This window comes from Eleutherodactylus coqui, chromosome 2, assembly GCF_035609145.1.
Source record: "Eleutherodactylus coqui strain aEleCoq1 chromosome 2, aEleCoq1.hap1, whole genome shotgun sequence".
NCBI lineage: Eukaryota > Metazoa > Chordata > Amphibia > Anura > Eleutherodactylidae > Eleutherodactylus > Eleutherodactylus coqui.
This window is the reverse complement of record NC_089838.1, coordinates 6,284,097-6,302,786: the sequence shown is the minus strand read 5'-3', so window position 1 is coordinate 6,302,786 and position 18,690 is coordinate 6,284,097. Positions and strand designations below refer to the sequence as shown.

Below are 18,690 nucleotides of genomic sequence, written 5' to 3'. Positions count from 1 at the left end.
GGGGGAGAAGGGTACGAAGACGGAGGGGGGGGAGAAGGGTACGAAGACGGAGGGGGGGGAGAAGGGTACAAAGACGGAGGGGGGGGAGAAGGGTACAAAGACGGAGGGGGGGAGAAGGGTACAAAGACGGAGGGGGGGAGAAGGGTGCAAAGACGGAGGGGGGGAGAAGGGTGCAAAGACGGAGGGGGGGAGAAGGGTGCAAAGACGGAGGGGGGGAGAAGGGTGCAAAGACGGAGGGGGGGAGAAGGGTGCAAAGACGGAGGGGGGGAGAAGGGTGCAAAGACGGAGGGGGGGAGAAGGGTGCAAAGACGGAGGGGGGGGGAAGGGTGCAAAGACGGAGGGGGGGGGAAGGGTGCAAAGACGGAGGGGGGGGAAGGGTGCAAAGACGGAGGGGGGGGGGAAGGGTGCAAAGACGGAGGGGGGGGGGAAGGGTGCAAAGACGGAGGGGGGGGGGGGAAGGGTGCAAAGACGGAGGGGGGGGGGAAGGGTGCAAAGACGGAGGGGGGGAGAAGGGTGCAAAGACGGAGGGGGGGAGAAGGGTGCAAAGACGGAGGGGGGGGAGAAGGGTGCAAAGAGGAAGGGGGCAGAAGGGTGCAAAGAGGAAGGGGGCAGAAGGGTGCAAAGAGGAAGGGGGCAGAAGGGTGCAAAGAGGAAGGGGGCAGAAGGGTGCAAAGAGGAAGGGGGCAGAAGGGTGCAAAGAGGAAGATGCAGAAGGGTGCAAAGAGGAAGGGGGCAGAAGGGTGCAAAGAGGGAGGGGGCAGAAGGGTGCAAAGAGGGAGGGGGCAGAAGGGTGCAAAGAGGAAGGGGGCAGAAGGGTGCAAAGAGGAAGGGGGCAGAAGGGTGCAAAGAGGAAGGGGGCAGAAGGGTGCAAAGAGGAAGGGGGCAGAAGGGTGCAAAGAGGAAGGGGGCAGAAGGGTGCAAAGAGGAAGGGGGCAGAAGGGTGCAAAGAGGAAGGGGGCAGAAGGGAACAAAGAGGGAGGGGGCAGAAGGGTACAAAGAGGGAGGGGGCAGAAGGGTACAAAGAGGGAGGGGGCAGAAGGGTACCAAGAGGGAGGGGGCAGAAGGGTACCAAGAGGGAGGGGGCAGAAGGGTACCAAGAGGGAGGGGGAGAAGGGTACAAAGACGGAGGGGGAGAAGGGTACAAAGACGGAGGGGGAGAAGGGTACAAAGACGGAGGGGGAGAAGGGTACAAAGATGGAGGGGGAGAAGGGTACAAAGACGGAGGGGGAGAAGGGTACAAAGACGGAGGGGGAGGAGGGTACAAAGACGGAGGGGGAGAAGGGTACAAAGACGGAGGGGAGAAGGGTACAAAGACGGAGGGGAGAAGGGTACAAAGACGGAGGGGGAGAAGGGTACATTACCTGCAGCTGTCCTCCTATTTGTCAGTTCCAAGTCCTGTCTTCCAAAATAGCCGATGCTATATGCATACTACCTAATCCCCCCAGCAGATGGCTGGTTTTAGACCACCGATGAACTATACCTGCTCTTTGATTGACCAGAGCTGCTCATGTGATCAACACTGGCCAATCACACAGCGTGCATTAGGTACTTAAATAATTGTAGTGTTTACCTTGGACGGCCAAGAATGGGGCCCATAACCGGCAGATTGGAGGCGCAGAAGAGATCACCTGCAGGTAATATGGCCTCCTCTCCTGGGACAGAATTTTGTCCTAAAACCGGAGGGTGGCTTCAATTTTGCCCCCACCACAATCCTTCTACAGGTCTTGACCAATCAGAAGCAGCGAAATCTCCTGAGTTGTCCTGAGATGCTGCCACTGCCTCCTCTGTATTAGGGCAACTATATGGACTTTGGCAAGCTGCATCCTACTGGTCTTACAATGGGAATCTCTCCAGAAGGCACATGTCTCCGGCCTGACGCACAGGACAGAATGTTTTCCGTGCTGCCAGCTGCCCGTGGCTGGAGGGGCCGCACTGCCAAGATCCGGACATGTGACAGAGAAATCAGAATGGAAACTCCCAAAGAACTAAATACGATCTGAATTATTAAAAATATTTACCGGAAAAATGTAAAACTTCCAAATTTGAAGTTTTTCACTTTTTTCGTTCTTTTTCACATTTTCCCCTTCTCTGCGTGAGATTTACCAAAATTTCCAGTTTAAAGAGCATTGCCTCCTCTAAAAAAGTCACCAATAACTAAATCTAATTCCTTGAGTCATCCCCAAGCAGTTTCCTGATTCTATTAGTTTCTCTAGTGACAACCAACATGGCCGCCATTACAGCCCTCACAGATGACCAAGAAGACGACCCATTAAGGGGATGTTCTAGCTGCAAACATTAAAGGGTTTTCAAAACCAGAATCATTTATCACCTATCCACAGCACAGGGGATAAATGTCTGATCACTGGGGGCTCGCCCATTCGGACCCCAAGGGATCACTGGAACAGTGAAGCATCAGGTTAGATGGCACATTGTGCAGAACTTATTTTGGCACCTCCCCAAAGTAAGAAAATTTGATATATACTATACTGATAGGCAGTCTGTCTATATTCTACTTGTGTAGAAAGCAACACGGTAACAGCTCAGTGAAATACAGCCCCTGAACCAAGCTCCTACCCTAAATACGGCCTCCGAACCAAGCTCCCACCCTAAATACGGCCCCCGAACCAAGCTCCCACCCTAAATACGGCCCCCGAACCAAGCTCCCGACCTAACTACGGCCCCCGAACCAAGCTGCTACCCTAACTACAGCCCCCGAACCAAGCTCCCGACCTAACTACAGCCCCCGAACCAAGCTCCCGACCTAACTGCAGCCCCCGAACCAAGCTCCCGACCTAACTGCAGCCCCCGAACCAAGCTCCCGACCTAACTGCAGCCCCCGAACCAAGCTCCCGACCTAACTGCAGCCCCCGAACCAAGCTCCCGACCTAACTGCAGCCCCCGAACCAAGCTCCCGACCTAACTGCAGCCCCCGAACCAAGCTCCCGACCTAACTGCAGCCCCCGAACCAAGCTCCCGACCTAACTGCAGCCCCCGAACCAAGCTCCCGACCTAACTGCAGCCCCCGAACCAAGCTCCCGACCTAACTACAGCCCCCGAACCAAGCTCCCGACCTAACTACAGCCCCCGAACCAAGCTCCCGACCTAACTACAGCCCCCGAACCAAGCTCCCGACCTAACTACAGCCCCCGAACCAAGCTCCCGACCTAACTACAGCCCCCGAACCAAGCTCCCGACCTAACTACAGCCCCCGAACCAAGCTCCCGACCTAACTACAGCCCCCGAACCAAGCTCCCGACCTAACTACAGCCCCCGAACCAAGCTCCCGACCTAACTACAGCCCCCGAACCAAGCTCCCGACCTAACTACAGCCCCCGAACCAAGCTCCCGACCTAACTACAGCCCCCGAACCAAGCTCCCGACCTAACTACAGCCCCCGAACCAAGCTCCCGACCTAACTACAGCCCCCGAACCAAGCTCCCGACCTAACTACAGCCCCCGAACCAAGCTCCCGACCTAACTACAGCCCCCGAACCAAGCTCCCGACCTAACTACAGCCCCCGAACCAAGCTCCCGACCTAACTACAGCCCCCGAACCAAGCTCCCGACCTAACTACAGCCCCCGAACCAAGCTCCCGACCTAACTACAGCCCCCGAACCAAGCTCCCGACCTAACTACAGCCCCCGAACCAAGCTCCCGACCTAACTACAGCCCCCGAACCAAGCTCCCGACCTAACTACAGCCCCCGAACCAAGCTCCTGATCTAACTACAGCCCCCGAACCAAGCTGCTACCCTAACTACAGCCCCCGAACCAAGCTGCTACCCTAACTACAGCCCCCGAACCAAGCTCCCGACCTAACTACAGCCCCCGAACCAAGCTGCTACCCTAACTACAGCCCCCGAACCAAGCTGCTACCCTAACTACAGCCCCCGAACCAAGCTGCTACCCTAACTACAGCCCCCGAACCAAGCTGCTACCCTAACTACAGCCCCCGAACCAAGCTCCCACCCTAACTACAGCCCCCGAACCAAGCTCCCACCCTAACTACAGCCCCCGAACCAAGCTCCCGACCTAACTACAGCCCCCGAACCAAGCTCCTGACCTAACTACAGCCCCTGAACCAAGCTCCTGACCTAACTACAGCCCCTGAACCAAGCTCCTGACCTAACTACAGCCCCTGAACCAAGCTCCTGACCTAACTACAGCCCCTGAACCAAGCTCCTGACCTAACTACAGCCCCTGAACCAAGCTCCTGACCTAACTACAGCCCCTGAACCAAGCTCCTGACCTAACTACAGCCCCCGAACCAAGCTCCTGACCTAACTACAGCCCCCGAACCAAGCTCCTGACCTAACTACAGCCCCCGAACAAAGCTCCTGACCTAACTACAGCCCCCGAACCAAGCTGCTACCCTAACTACAGCCCCCGAACCAAGCTTCTACGCCAACTTCTGCACCCGAACCAAGCTGCTACCCTAACTACAGCCCCCGAACCAAGCTGCTACCCTAAATACAGCCCCCGAACCAAGCTCCTAACCTAAATACAGCCCCCAAACCAAGCTCCTAACCTAAATACAGCCCCCAAACCAAGCTGTTACCCTAAATACAGCCCCCGAACCAAGCTCCTAACTAGAGATGAGCGAATATACCCGCTAAGGACAATTGCTCGATCGAGCATTGTCCTTAGCGAGTATCTTCCCGCTCGGCAGAGAAGGTTTGGCTGCCGGCGCGGGTGACAGGTGAGTTACGGCAGTCAGCAGGGGGGAGGGGGAGAGAGAGATCTCCCCTCCGTTCCTCCCCGCTCTCCCCCGCCGCTCCCCGCCCGCAGCCGAATCTTTTCTTCCGAGCGGGCAGGTACTCGCTAAGGGCAATGCTCTCTCGAACAATTGCCCTTAACGAGTATGCTCGCTCATCTCTACTCCTAACCTAAATACAGCCCCTGAACCAAGTACTAAAGTATTGCAGTATATTGCACAAGCAATTAAGTGATCGCAAGTCCAAGTCCCCTATGGGGACTAAATAAGAATGTAGAAAGGAGGTTTAATAAAATAAAAAAAATTATATAAATAAAATTAGAAAGTTAAAAATCTCCTTTTTTCAAAATCTAAACAATTAAAAGAAGCCCAATATTTGGCATCGCCGTGTTCGTAAAAGTCCAAACTATTAAAATATCACACTAAATTCAAAAAGTACAAAATGACAGAATTGTGATTTTCTTTTTTTTTTTTGGTTATCGTGGCTAACAAAAAGAAACTTAAAAAAAAGTGATCAAAAATATGTGTTTACCCCAAAATGGTACTAATAAAATCTACAGCTTGCCATGCAAAAAACAAGCCTTCACACAGCCCAATCTACGAAAAAGTACAGTTACAGATTGAAGAATATGACGACGGAAAGCCATTTTTGCTTAAAGAGCCACTCGGTTATTTCTTACTGTCTCAATCCCCCGGCCTCTTTTTCCTCAGCTGGTCATGTGATCTCAGTTCTCACTCACCTAGATCTCCTTGGGGCTCGGTGTTTATTTTCTAGTCAGATTCTCGGTTTGTGTGATGCTGTTAAATGGATCTACCACAGAAACTATGTTGAGGGGCAGACAGGCACTCATATCACTAGTTACTGATGATGATCACACAGGTATAATAGAGGAGATCACAGCTCATCCTCCTGATTGTATACTTACAGTCTGTATTCAGTTTATATTGGAGGTAAGTGAAAGTAAAACATCTTACCTTCAAGATGGGGCTTTATGGGACTGCAGTGCAGGGAAGTGGCTGCAATACACAGAGGAGATCTCCAGAGTGTGACGGGTAATCAGGTGAGCGGAGCAGGGATGGAAAAATGTGTTTTCGCCAGAGTGTCCCTTTAAAAAAAAAAATAAAAAAAAATTACTTTTTACAACTAGTAAAACAGAAAAACTTATTTGGTATCGCTGTAACTGTACTGCCCCACATAATAAAGTGCACAGCATTTGTACTGCGCCGAGAACGCTGTAAAAACAAACCCCTCCAACGACCGACAGCATTTCATATTTTTTTTTCCTTTTTATTTTACCCCGCTTACTTGTTAAAAAGTTTTCTGTACACAAAATAAAAAAAATTTAAAAAAAACACAACTCGCCCCCCAATAAACAAGCCCTCATACAGCTATGGCGATAGAAAAATAAAGTTACGGCAAAAATGGGGGAAAAAATTGAAACTCTCTCGTCTTGCAGGGGTTAAAAACTGTCATGAAAGTTTTTGCTTCTCTGCACCCCCGGATTGGCTAGTTTCCACGTTACCCACATAATAAAAAATAGGTACAAAAACATGAACATCCCCTTTAAGGCGTTCTACTGCAGGCGGGGGGGGGGGGGGGGGGGGTCTGTGACTCCAGGAAATACACTTGTGGCCACAAACGTTACAGTTCTGCATAATCAGGACTGCGGCCAAATACAACAGGAACCGGCAGCTGGCGACCGTGCGGGCGACATCCAGCCGCGGGCGCTGCAAAATCTGTTCTTGGAGCCGAAGAAAGACGCCATGATTTTTATGAATCAGCCGGAAGCTTAATGGAAAATAACTTCTTTAATTAGAAAGAGTATTTACTGGTGATTCTTAAAGGGGCAGGCCCACAAAAAAGTTTGGAAGTCAAAAGGAAGTAATTAGTGGGGGTCCGATTACTAGAACCCACTTGAAAAAATAAAAAAAATGCTGCTTTTAGACAAGAAAGGCTGGGAATTCGAGGACTCTTCTCTCTTGAAGGGGTTAGGCCACATTTTCCACTCACCCCCTAATCTAAAGGGTGGGGTCCTGAATACTGGGACCGCTGCACATCACAGGGACTGTCGCTCCACTCAGCTCTACGAGTCTCATGGTGATGAATGGAGCAGATGTGGACGTACGTGACCACTGTACATTTCCATCAGGGGGACAAGGGACCCCCGCTCTTGTGATCAGCAGGGGGTTCAGGGGGGCGGCCCTTCACGGAGTAGAGAATAAATGTAAAACTGGGTACAGCCCTTTTAAAGGGTTTGTCTCATTAGGGCAACTACTGTTCATAGACTTTACTAGGGAGTATGGACATCCTAGACGGGGAGTATTTTGCTCAGAACGGTAGTCCAGTGTCCCCTCGTATTAATCAGTGCCGCCCAGGGAGGTTTTTTGTCACCCCACGTCAAAAGAATATATATATATATATATATGTACACACACACACTGCACTGATAGGCAGTCTGCCTGTATTCTACTTGTGTAGAAAGCAAGATAGTAGCATACCTATACCAGAACAGCTCAAGAAATCAATACTGTACCAGAATCAAGCTCATAGCATAAATACAGCACCAGTATCAAGCTTCTAACGTAAGTAAAGAACTAGATCCAACCTCAGCACATAAATACAGCACCAGTTCCAGCTCATAAGGTAAATACAGCTCCAGAACCAACCTCAATACATAGTTACAGTACCAGAACCCAGTTCTTTAGATAAATACATCACCAAACCCAAGCTTAGAATGCAAATACAGCTCTAGACCATGCTTATAACATAAAGACAGCACCTGATCCAACATCAGTACATAGATACAGCACCAGAACCAAGTTTTTTAGATAAGTACAGCACATAAATACAGTACCAGAACCAAGCTCCTAATAGATACAGTAACAGAACCAAGCTACTGTGTTGTTTGGCACCGATGGGCTGACAACAGCACCTCAGAACATGAGATGGGAGGAAACAGAGCGGGGAGTAGATGATCCACAAGATGCTGCCATACGGATGAGGAAGGTCATCTGGCCAGGCAAATCTACGAGGCAATTGCCCCTAAGCCTACATCCTCTTGGCGCCCTCTGCGACCACACGGGTCACACATGGATAAGGACAGCTATGGTTCTAATAGCCAGTACAGAGGGTCATTGAAAAGAGTGACTATTCCAAGGAGAACTGAGGAGAACCGTGTATTACAAGATCCCCCTTCGTTTGCATGGACGTCATGTAATATCTTATTTATCCTTTAGGGGTCGCTGTAGGAGAAGCCTGCAGCCACCTAGAGGGATCCCAGCCGATCATCAGGGGTTTCAGCTGCCGCTTCCTCATTTAGAGTAACGGTGGGACGTCTCCTTTACGATCCTCGTAGCCCTGTTCATCTCAATGGAGCAAGCAGGGGTATTCATGACCGGTCCACACTGCGAATGGGACCAAAACCAACCACTTTGTGGGGTCTCAAGACCCTGAATGCCACCGATCACTGTCACAACTTTAAGCCCATTGATGGGTCTAGTAGAGTCACGGGAAAACGCCTTTTAGATGATTCCACATTGTTGCTCTGATCACGAACAATCAGCTATTTCCTACATGGAAACCTGACAGCAGGAGTTCAGTTCTTCTGCAGCACCCCCAGAGGGGAAGCCAAGTATTACACAGCTGTCACTGAAATCAATGGATGGAGGTTCCACACACAGATATGCCGGGTCCTCCAGGGGGAGGCGCTCCTTGCAGCCGCTTTCTGCTCTGGTTGAGGGTCTTTAATGCAGGACTCCCCCCATGAATGCAGACAATTCCTTTCCGCAGGGTTTATCATGATGGCGGCTACCGTATGTCATATAATAGTCTTTGTCTGAAGATTCCCCCCTCCTCCTCCAAAAGAAGCAGTGGAAGCGATGGGGGATGTAAAACTAGACCAACATACCCAGCGTACAGGCCTGGAGGTCTGCAGACCGAGGGGGCTGCGAGGGGCTGATAACTTATCCCTGAGATCTGCACTTTGTAGGGGAAGGTCCACAAGAGTCCAAGGAGCCCGCAGACTGATAAGGAGGGAGGACACGTGACCACTAGTCCAAGGACTCCACAAACTAAGAGGGGGGGAGGGCACGTGACCACTAGTCCAAGGACTCCACAAACTAAGAGGGGGGGAGGACACGTGACCACTAGTCCAAGGACTCCACAAACTAAGATGGGGGGAGGGCACGTGACCACTAGTCCAGGGACCTCATAAACTGATAAGAATGGCTGACACGTGAACACTAGTCCAGGGACCCAATAGACTGATGAAGAAGAAGGACACATGACCACTAGTCCAGGGACCCCATAAACTGATAAGAAGGGGGGACACGTGACCACTAGTCCATGGACCCCCATAGAATGATAAGAAGGGGAAGACTTGACTACTAGTCCAGGGACCCCATAGACTGATAATAAGGGGGGGACATGTGACCACTAGTCCAGGGACCCCATAGATTGATAAGAATGGGGGACATGTGACCACTAATCCAGGGACTCAATAGACTGAAAAGAAGGGGGGCATGTGACCACTAGTCCAGGGACCCCATAGATTGATAATAAGGGGGGTACATGTGACCACTAGTCCAGGGGCCCCATAGACTGATAAGAAGCCGGGGGGGGGGGGGGCATTTGACCACTAGTCCAGGGACCCCATAGACTGATAAGAATGGGGGACATGTGACCACTAATCCAGGGACTAAATAGATTGAAAAGAAGGGGGCATGTGACCACTAGTCCAGGGGCCCCATAGATTGATAATAAGGGAGGGCATGTATCCACTAGTCCAGGGGCTTCATAGACTGATAAGAGGGGGGGGGGGGCATGTGACCACTAGTCCAGGGGCTTCATAGACTGATAAGAAAGGGGGGACGCTTGACCACTAAGCTCACTTCATTTGTCATTTTACTACCCATTTAAATTATATTATTTCTTATCTAATAGTCTGATCAGTAGCGGTAACGACCTCCGGGGGCCGCAGTGACCTCTAGACCAACAGGGCCACGGGGCCACTAAAGCACTTGCATGGGGCTGGCTTGGAGTCGCCTGCTACGCAGGGATCAGTGCGGGACGCTCCGGTACATGATGGCGTCTATAGAGGCGGGGGCTCCGGAACATGATGGCGTCTATAGAGGCGGGGGCTCCGGTACATGATGGCGTCTATAGAGGCGGGCGCTCCGGTACATGATGGCGTCTATAGAGGCGAGGGCTCCGGTACATGATGGCCTCTATAGAGGGGGGGGGCTCCGGTACATGATGGCGTCTATAGAGGCGGGGGCTCCGGTACATGATGGCGTCTATAGAGGCGGGGGCTCCGGAACATGATGGCGTCTATAGAGGCGGGGGCTCCGGTACATGATGGCGTCTATAGAGGCGGGGGCTCCGGTACATGATGGCGTCTATAGAGGCGGGGGCTCCGGTACATGATGGCGTCTATAGAGGCGGGGGCTCCGGTACATGATGGCCTCTATAGAGGGGGGGGGCTCCGGTACATGATGGCCTCTATAGAGGCGGGGGCTCCGGTACATGATGGCCTCTATAGAGGGGGGGGCTCCGGTACATGATGGCGTCTATAGAGGCGGGGGTTCCGGTACATGATGGCCTCTATAGAGGCGGGGGCTCCGGTACATGATGGCGTCTATAGAGGCGGGGGCTCCGGTACATGATGGCGTCTATAGAGGCGGGGGCTCCGGTACATGATGGCCTCTATAGAGGGGGGGGCTCCGGTACATGATGGCCTCTATAGAGGCGGGGGCTCCGGTACATGATGGCCTCTATAGAGGCGGGGGCTCCGGTACATGATGGCCTCTATAGAGGCGGGGGCTCCGGTACATGATGGCCTCTATAGAGGCGGGGGCTCCGGTACATGATGGCCTCTATAGAGGCGGGGGCTCCGGTACATGATGGCCTCTATAGAGGCGGGGGCTCCGGTACATGATGGCCTCTATAGAGGCGGGGGCTCCGGTACATGATGGCGTCTATAGAGGCGGGCGCTCCGGAACATGATGGCGTCTATAGAGGCGGGGGCTCCGGTACATGATGGCGTCTATAGAGGCGGGCGCTCCGGTACATGATGGCGTCTATAGAGGCGGGCGCTCCGGAACATGATGGCGTCTATAGAGGCGGGGGCTCCGGTACATGATGGCGTCTATAGAGGCGGGGGCTCCGGTACATGATGGCGTCTATAGAGGCGGGCGCTCCGGTACATGATGGCGTCTATAGAGGCGGGCGCTCCGGAACATGATGGCGTCTATAGAGGCGGGGGCTCCGGTACATGATGGCGTCTATAGAGGCGGGCGCTCCGATACATGATGGCGTCTATAGAGGCGGGCGCTCCGGAACATGATGGCGTCTATAGAGGCGGGGGCTCCGGTACATGATGGCGTCTATAGAGGCGGGGGCTCCGGTACATGATGGCGTCTATAGAGGCGGGCGCTCCGGTACATGATGGCGTCTATAGAGGCGGGCGCTCCGGTACATGATGGCGTCTATAGAGGCGGGGGCTCCGGTACATGATGGCGTCTATAGAGGCGGGGGCTCCGGTACATGATGGCGTCTATAGAGGCGGGCGCTCCGGTACATGATGGCGTCTATAGAGGCGGGCGCTCCGGTACATGATGGCGTCTATAGAGGCGGGGGCTCCGGTACATGATGGCGTCTATAGAGGCGGGCGCTCCGGTACATGATGGCGTCTATAGAGGCGGGGGCTCCGGTACATGATGGCGTCTATAGAGGCGGGCGCTCCGTTACATGATGGCGTCTATAGAGGCGGGGGCTCCGGTACATGATGGCGTCTATAGAGGCGGGCGCTCCGGTACATGATGGCGTCTATAGAGGCGGGCGCTCCGTTACATGATGGCGTCTATAGAGGCGGGGGCTCCGGTACATGATGGCGTCTATAGAGGCGGGCGCTCCGGTACATGATGGCGTCTATAGAGGCGGGGGCTCCGGTACATGATGGCCTCTATAGAGGCGGGGGCTCCGTTACATGATGGCGTCTATAGAGGCGGGGGCTCCGGTACATGATGGCGTCTATAGAGGCGGGCGCTCCGGTACATGATGGCGTCTATAGAGGCGGGCGCTCCGGTACATGATGGCGTCTATAGAGGCGGGCGCTCCGGTACATGATGGCGTCTATAGAGGCGGGGGCTCCGGTACATGATGGCGTCTATAGAGGCGGGGGCTCCGGTACATGATGGCGTCTATAGAGGCGGGGGCTCCGGTACATGATGGCGTCTATAGAGGCGGGGGCTCCGGTACATGATGGCGTCTATAGAGGCGGGCGCTCCGGTACATGATGGCGTCTATAGAGGCGGGGGCTCCGGTACATGATGGCGTCTATAGAGGCGGGGGCTCCGGTACATGATGGCGTCTATAGAGGCGGGGGCTCCGGTACATGATGGCGTCTATAGAGGCGGGCGCTCCGGTACATGATGGCGTCTATAGAGGCGGGCGCTCCGGTACATGATGGCGTCTATAGAGGCGGGCGCTCCGGTACATGATGGCGTCTATAGAGGCGGGGGCTCCGGTACATGATGGCGTCTATAGAGGCGGGGGCTCCGGTACATGATGGCCTCTATAGAGGCGGGGGCTCCGGTACATGATGGCGTCTATAGAGGCGGGGGCTCCGGTACATGATGGCGTCTATAGAGGCGGGGGCTCATGCTTCAGTTTAGGGGACATTAAAATAGAATACTTAAAGGGGTCCAGGATTTGTTTCCATTGACTGCGGGGGTCACTCGTCCATGTCACCTGCACAGACGGCACGCCAAAGGCTGGAGGAGACCCCGCTACTGCCACAAGCATCTAGTCCATAATCAAACTGACTGTATTGGTGCTGGCAGGGTCGGGGTTAATCCTGCTAGAGTATCAGAGGTGCCAGGGGTTAATAGTGCTAGCCTGTCAATGTCAGCACGGTAGGGGTTAATAGTGCCAGGCTATAAGTGCTGGCACAGTAGGGGTTAATGGTGCTAGCCTGTCAATGTCAGCACGGTAGGGGTTAATAGTGCCAGGCTATAAGTGCTGGCACGGTAGGGGTTAATAGTGAGTTCTTCCAGCTGTAGGGGTTAACAGTGTCCAGCTATACGTGCTGGCAGGGGTTAATAGTGATCTATCCGAGCTGGCATGTTAGGGGTTAACAGTGAGCTATCACAGCTGTAGGGGTTAATGGAGCAGCTGTGAGCAGGCACTGACCTCTCTCCCCCCGGACTGCAGGGGTCGCTGTCTTGGGGAACCAGTGTGGTGCCTCGTATTTGGGGTCCCCGCTCCCCGGCTCGTCCTTGTTTGTTCTGTCCTGTGACAGGGCCGGATGTGACGCTTGGGAGGAGGAGGAGCCGGCTAAGCTCTGTCCCCCCTTCACACACCTCCTGGTTCCGCCGCCGCCATTGGCCGCTCCAGAGAAGGAGGTGACGGCGCCATGGCAACCAGTAACTACAGCACCCTGCTGACGTCACACTCACATGAGAGGAATGGGCGGGGTTAGTTCGGGGACGTCATTGCGGAGCACTTGGTGTCATCACTGCGCGCCGCTGAGCGTAGATAGAGGGCGCTGGAGGCATATATTTATATTCCACAGCACTTCTGCTCGATTCAACCCAAACAACCAATCACTTTGAATCAGCCAACCCAAACAACCAATCAGGTTGTGAATCGAGCAGAAGTGTTGTGGAATATAGATATGTGCTCTCCCGGAAAGACTGTGTCCATAGCAACCAATCAGAGCTCCTGTCACACAATGAAACCTGCTTTCTGATTGGTTGCTTTCATACAAGGCTCCTCACTATTTAGACATGATGGGTGTTTGCCTGTTTATGTAAACATGAATGTTTCCAGCCCCAGAAAGCAGGCAAATGGGGAGCAAGTGAAGCACAAAGTATATTAAACAGTTCCTAATTTGTCGCTATGCTGTAATTACACTTTACTTCCATCAGACTGGACGACTCCTTGAATAAGGGCGTATGACTGGGAGGGGCGCCGCATGGTGGACGCTTCTCCCTGCACATATGGATGTCTCAGAATATGTCACCCGATGACACTGGAAGAAAATGACACATCGTGTTATTACCGCTGCTAAGGAATTCAATGGTTTCCCTCATATGCTGTCAGGCTCCAAATTAAAGTGCTGACTGACCGGTGAGGTGAACGCAGACACGGAGACGGTGCTGTGCGCAGAGCATTGTGAAGTTATTACGCTATGTGCTGGATCTTATAGGGTTTTACAAAGCGAGTGGCTTTACGCCAAACATAATTAATAGACATTCATAGCAGTGTCTTATCATTCGCCTTCCTCTCTGCAGATGTCAGTCCTTGAGATCCTCCTGGCCGCATCGTTAGTACGTTTTGACAAGAAACATCTTAAGATAAGGAGACAAGACTGGAAGCCTTTGGTGGGCCGCTTGGCCCAATTAGTATCTCCAGCTGGACATTCAAGGTGACGTCTGGCATATATCTATGTGAAAGGGGGAAATCTTCAGACACATACATGTACAAATATATATGCGTAGCGAAGTCTTATAATACGGAAGCAAAAAGGGAGACATCATGGAGTCTTTTGGGCCTACAGCCTGCACACCGGATTCTGCAATTTTGCCAAAAAATGGCGATTCTTTTACAGTAATTGGCTTTTACTTTCTTCAAGACTTTTCCCCATTTTTGTGATAACTTTATATTTTACTCAGTATAACGGTCTTGTGAGATTTTATTTTTGGCGGGAAAAGGCGCATGTTTGTTAATACATCGGAGAGCGCCTCCTAGCGGTAGTCAGACAGTGTCAACTAAAGCAGTTGTAAGTGTGCCACTGGGTCAGGGTGGCCCCCAGGGGCCCATCACCACACATTGATGGGACAGAGCGCTCCGGAATCACACTGCTTGATCATAGAATGGTAGAGTTGGAAGGGACCTCCAGGGTCATCGGGTCCAACCAACAGACAGAACTGCGCCTGGAGAAGAGAGTAAGTGTGACGCATTAACGCTTCCACTGACCTCCACCAAGGATCATAATATTAACCATGTGGCTGCTATGATGTACTGACATTAACCCCTCATTAACTTAGACCACCAACTGTAATTACATGAACACCTGTACTACCCTAGACCAACAAAGAGTCTTACATGAGCCCTTGACAATGTCCAGGTCAGCCTGTTTCAACCTACTTGTTGATCCAGAGGAAGGTAAAAACCCCAAGAGGCAGAAGCCAATTAGCCCTTTCGGAGGAAAAATTCCTTCTCGACTCCATAACTGCAGTCAGACTAATCCCTGGATCAACCTCTGATAGTTCCTACCTGACTGTAAGACCCGGAACTACAAACCAACTGATCAACTAATGTCTATATCCTGTATTATCCTTCCGCTCTAGAAAGACATCTAGTCTAGAGATGAGCGAGTATACTCGCTAAAGGCAATTGCTCGAGCGAGCATTGCCTTTAGCAAGTATCTTCCCCGCTTGCGACGGAAGGTTCGGGTGCCGGCAGCGGGCACGGAGCTGCGGGGGAGAGCGGGGCGGAACGGAGGGGAGATCTCTCTCTCCCTCTCTCCCCCCCGCTCCCTCCTGCTGACTGCCGCTACTCACCGCTCCCCCGCACCGGCACCCGAACCTGCAGTCTCGAGCGGGGAGATACTCGCTAAAGGCAATACTCGCTCATCTCTAATCTAGTCCCTTTTAAATTCCTCTATGGATTTTGCCATCACCACATCCTCAGGCAGAGAGTTCCACAGTCTCACTGCTCTTACAGTAAAGAACCCCCTTCTGTGTTGGCAATGAAACCTGCTTTCTTCTAGACGTAACGGATGTCCTCTTGTTACCGTCACAGTCCTGGGTATAAACAGATCAGGGAGAGATCCTTGTATCGCCCCCTCATGTATTTATACATAGTTATTTGTTTGCCCCTTAGCCGTCTTTTTTCCGGGGTGAATAATCCCAGTTTTGGTGCCTCTCTGGGTATTCCAGTCCCTTCATTCCATGTATTAGTTTAGTCGCCCTTCTTTGAATCCCCTGAAGCACTGTAACATCTTTCCTGAGCACCGGAGTCCAGAACTGTACGCAGTATTCCATGTGAGGCCTGACAAGTGCCTTATATAGTGGGAGGATAATGTTCTCGTCCCTCGCCTCTATACCTCTTTTAATGCACCCCAAGACTTTATTTGCTTTAGGGCATTAACCCCCTCATTGCCCTAGACCACCATGGGTTCTGCCATTAACCACTTCACTGCCGTAGACTAGGAGAAATCCATTCATTACCTCCTTTACTACCAAAAATCACTAGGGATCCTTACATTATCCCCTTCACTGTCCTAGACCTCAGTGGATATTCATATTAACACCTTTCACTGTCATACATCACCAGGGATCCATACTTTAGTTTATTACATGTGCATTAAATAACTGTGTGATATGTGGTGTATGAAGTCAATGGCCTCTCATTCATCCATACACATGCGTGGTACACTTGCAGCCACAACACATGATCTCTGCCGGCAGAGCCAGTATTTGTAAACACCTGTAGAAAGCTGTGGGGAGATCTGCAGTGTTTTACCGAAACGGCCGTGGACATGAGGCCTAAAAGTCAATGGAAATTCCATAAACAGCATAGCTCACTGTGCTACACTGTTACAGTACCCAACGTACAGAAACAGTTTAGTTCTCATTGACTTCAAGAGGAGTTATGCAAAAAGTGTAGTGAACTTCACATGGCCGTTTCCGTTCCCTCAACCACCTCCGATCACCTCATACGGCCAGGCCGTTGACATTGGGCAACACAACATGAGGTAGATGTGGCACCCAGAGTTGGGTCTGGCACCTATCAAACTTTTATATCATCTCCTGTAGCGGAGGCAGTCAGAGAGTCGTCTCTCTAAAAAGCGCCAGACACCTAGAGTTGCCACTTGGCGGGTAAACCACTGACCCGGCCGGTGATAGTACTTGCTTTTACCAGCCATGTTAATGGCCAGTAAGAAATAATTACCTGGTGTGAGCACCTCCACCTGGGCCCTGTCATCAAGTGCTATAACACTCTGAAGCTCTGGATTGACATCGCTGCAGCGCTCAGAGAAGATCCTCATGCCTCCCCCGGCGTCTGCGGTCCTGCACTTACTGTATGCAGCGCAGACACCGGGAGAAGAAGTGAGGATCTTCTCTGAGTGGCATCCCGAAGACTTATAAGGCCTCCTCTGGGTAATATGCAAATAAGAAAGATGGAACAATGCCCTTGGGTAAAGTGTGGTAAATTTATTGAAAGGGATCCTGTCACCTATTAGCACCATAAACTAATCTCATAGCTCAGGTCCCAAGGAGTCCGGGGAGTGCCACCTGTGGTAGCTGGCACACGGACAGTGCAGTGGACCCCTGTCTGCAGGCTGTGCATGCACACACTGTTCTGGGTGGGGGGCTACGGACCATTTACCCCTATGCACAAACCGTGTGGATTTCTATGGATACTCCGCAAGCAGTAATCGGGTGACTTCCATATCTGAGTAGAACAGGTGAGGCGTCCGCCATGAGCTGCGACTGTAGTTCCCTCCAGATAATCTGAGTGTTTTGTGAGATATTGACTTACCATGACGGATCTCCGCGTGCCAGCTATCTTAGGCACGGATTAGTCTATTAGACGTTGGATTATATTTATATACTACTCTTTCCCATAAGACTCTGTGGTATTCATGAACCTCTATAGTGGGAACGTATTCCTTCTCTCGTTAGCAGCAGGATTTATGGCATCGCAGGTGACTGATTATCTCCAGATGGCTGACGGCAAACATTTCCTTTAAATTCGCAAGTAATCCATTTTTCCGTGTCTTCCTTGCATTAATGAACGTCCTGTTCTCCCCAACTGTATAATGTATGTAAATGACATTCTGACAACATTTTCTCTCTTTCAGGACACCTAATCTAGAGAAGGCAGCAAGAACATTCTCCCATCTGCAGTCTGGAAGACTTTTTGCAGGTGGGGCACTTGCCTCGGGTGCAGCTAAGTCAGGAGGTGGAGGGGGCTCAGACTGAGGGTATCTGGAGATCTTTCCTTCTCCTTGCCTCTCATGCCTGTATTCCCTTAAAGCAGCTGGCCCATGAACAACAGTTATCACTTATCCTGTGGGTAGGTGATAAATGTCACTGAGACCCCCCACTCGGAACTCCTCACCAACTGTTATCACTTGATCCAGACAGCAGCTCTGTCAGAACTGACAGAAGAGGGAGGGTGAGGCAGTCTGCAGAGAGGTGCGTCTCTGCTCAACATGGCTCCCACTCCAAAGTTGGAATGTGACGGCTCGGCAGTAGAGCTAAGTATATGTGCGAGTAAACAACGCAAAACTTGTATCAATTTGGCACAAGCAGCATGAATCGATGACCCCTTCCTGTCAGCTGGTCAAAACATATCAGCACCTTTATCCAATCTGCGGTAACTACCAGAAACTTCCTGTCCGCAGGGGCCGATATTCCTGCAGAACGCTTTCATCACCGAGTGGAATCTACACCACGACGAACTGCTCCAGTTCTGAAGACCAAAGGAGGTCCAACGTGCAACTAGATAGGGGTCTCTAATTATGTGGTCATTCAGTGTATGTATTCATGTATCATATAGCAGGACTATATATGCATGCAGTCTGGCAGTACTATGTTTGTGTGCTTACTATAGGGGCCCATGTGGTGCAGAGTGTCCTAAGTATACAGCCCTAAGCTCTCGCTCATGACCTGAAGGTTGTGAGCTCAATCCTCGCATGGCTCAGGTAGCCAGCTTGCTGGGGGGGGGGGAGAATAAATTACCTGCAAGCACTGCAGAATAAGTTGGCGCTATACAAATAACAAGTCCCCCCACCATGAGCATGTGTATTATCATGGGTAGATTGAGGCGAACTAATTGGTAAAGTAGATATCTTGGTCCTTGATGAGAGAGAAGACTCTCTAAGAAGAGGACTAGGTTGGAAGTATAACTAGTATTTTTGGCCTGTCCGCAGCGGGGAGGTTAGTCGACACATACAGTAACC

General features: G+C 51.8%; 1 protein-coding gene across 4 annotated transcripts in view; it reads right to left on the bottom strand.

Moving 5' to 3' along the window:
* The window catches only part of PPARA (peroxisome proliferator activated receptor alpha), a 49,259-nt gene extending 36,239 nt beyond the window's left edge, over positions 1-13,020 (bottom strand). For all 4 annotated transcript variants that reach the window (XM_066590217.1, XM_066590215.1, XM_066590216.1 and 1 more), the window contains exons 1-2: positions 12,906-13,020; positions 5,690-5,820 (exon numbers count right to left, since the gene is read on the bottom strand). The gene's annotated coding sequence lies outside the window, so the exon portion shown is untranslated. The remainder of the gene's footprint in view (positions 1-5,689; positions 5,821-12,905) is intronic.
* Between the last annotated feature and the right edge of the window lie 5,670 nt (positions 13,021-18,690).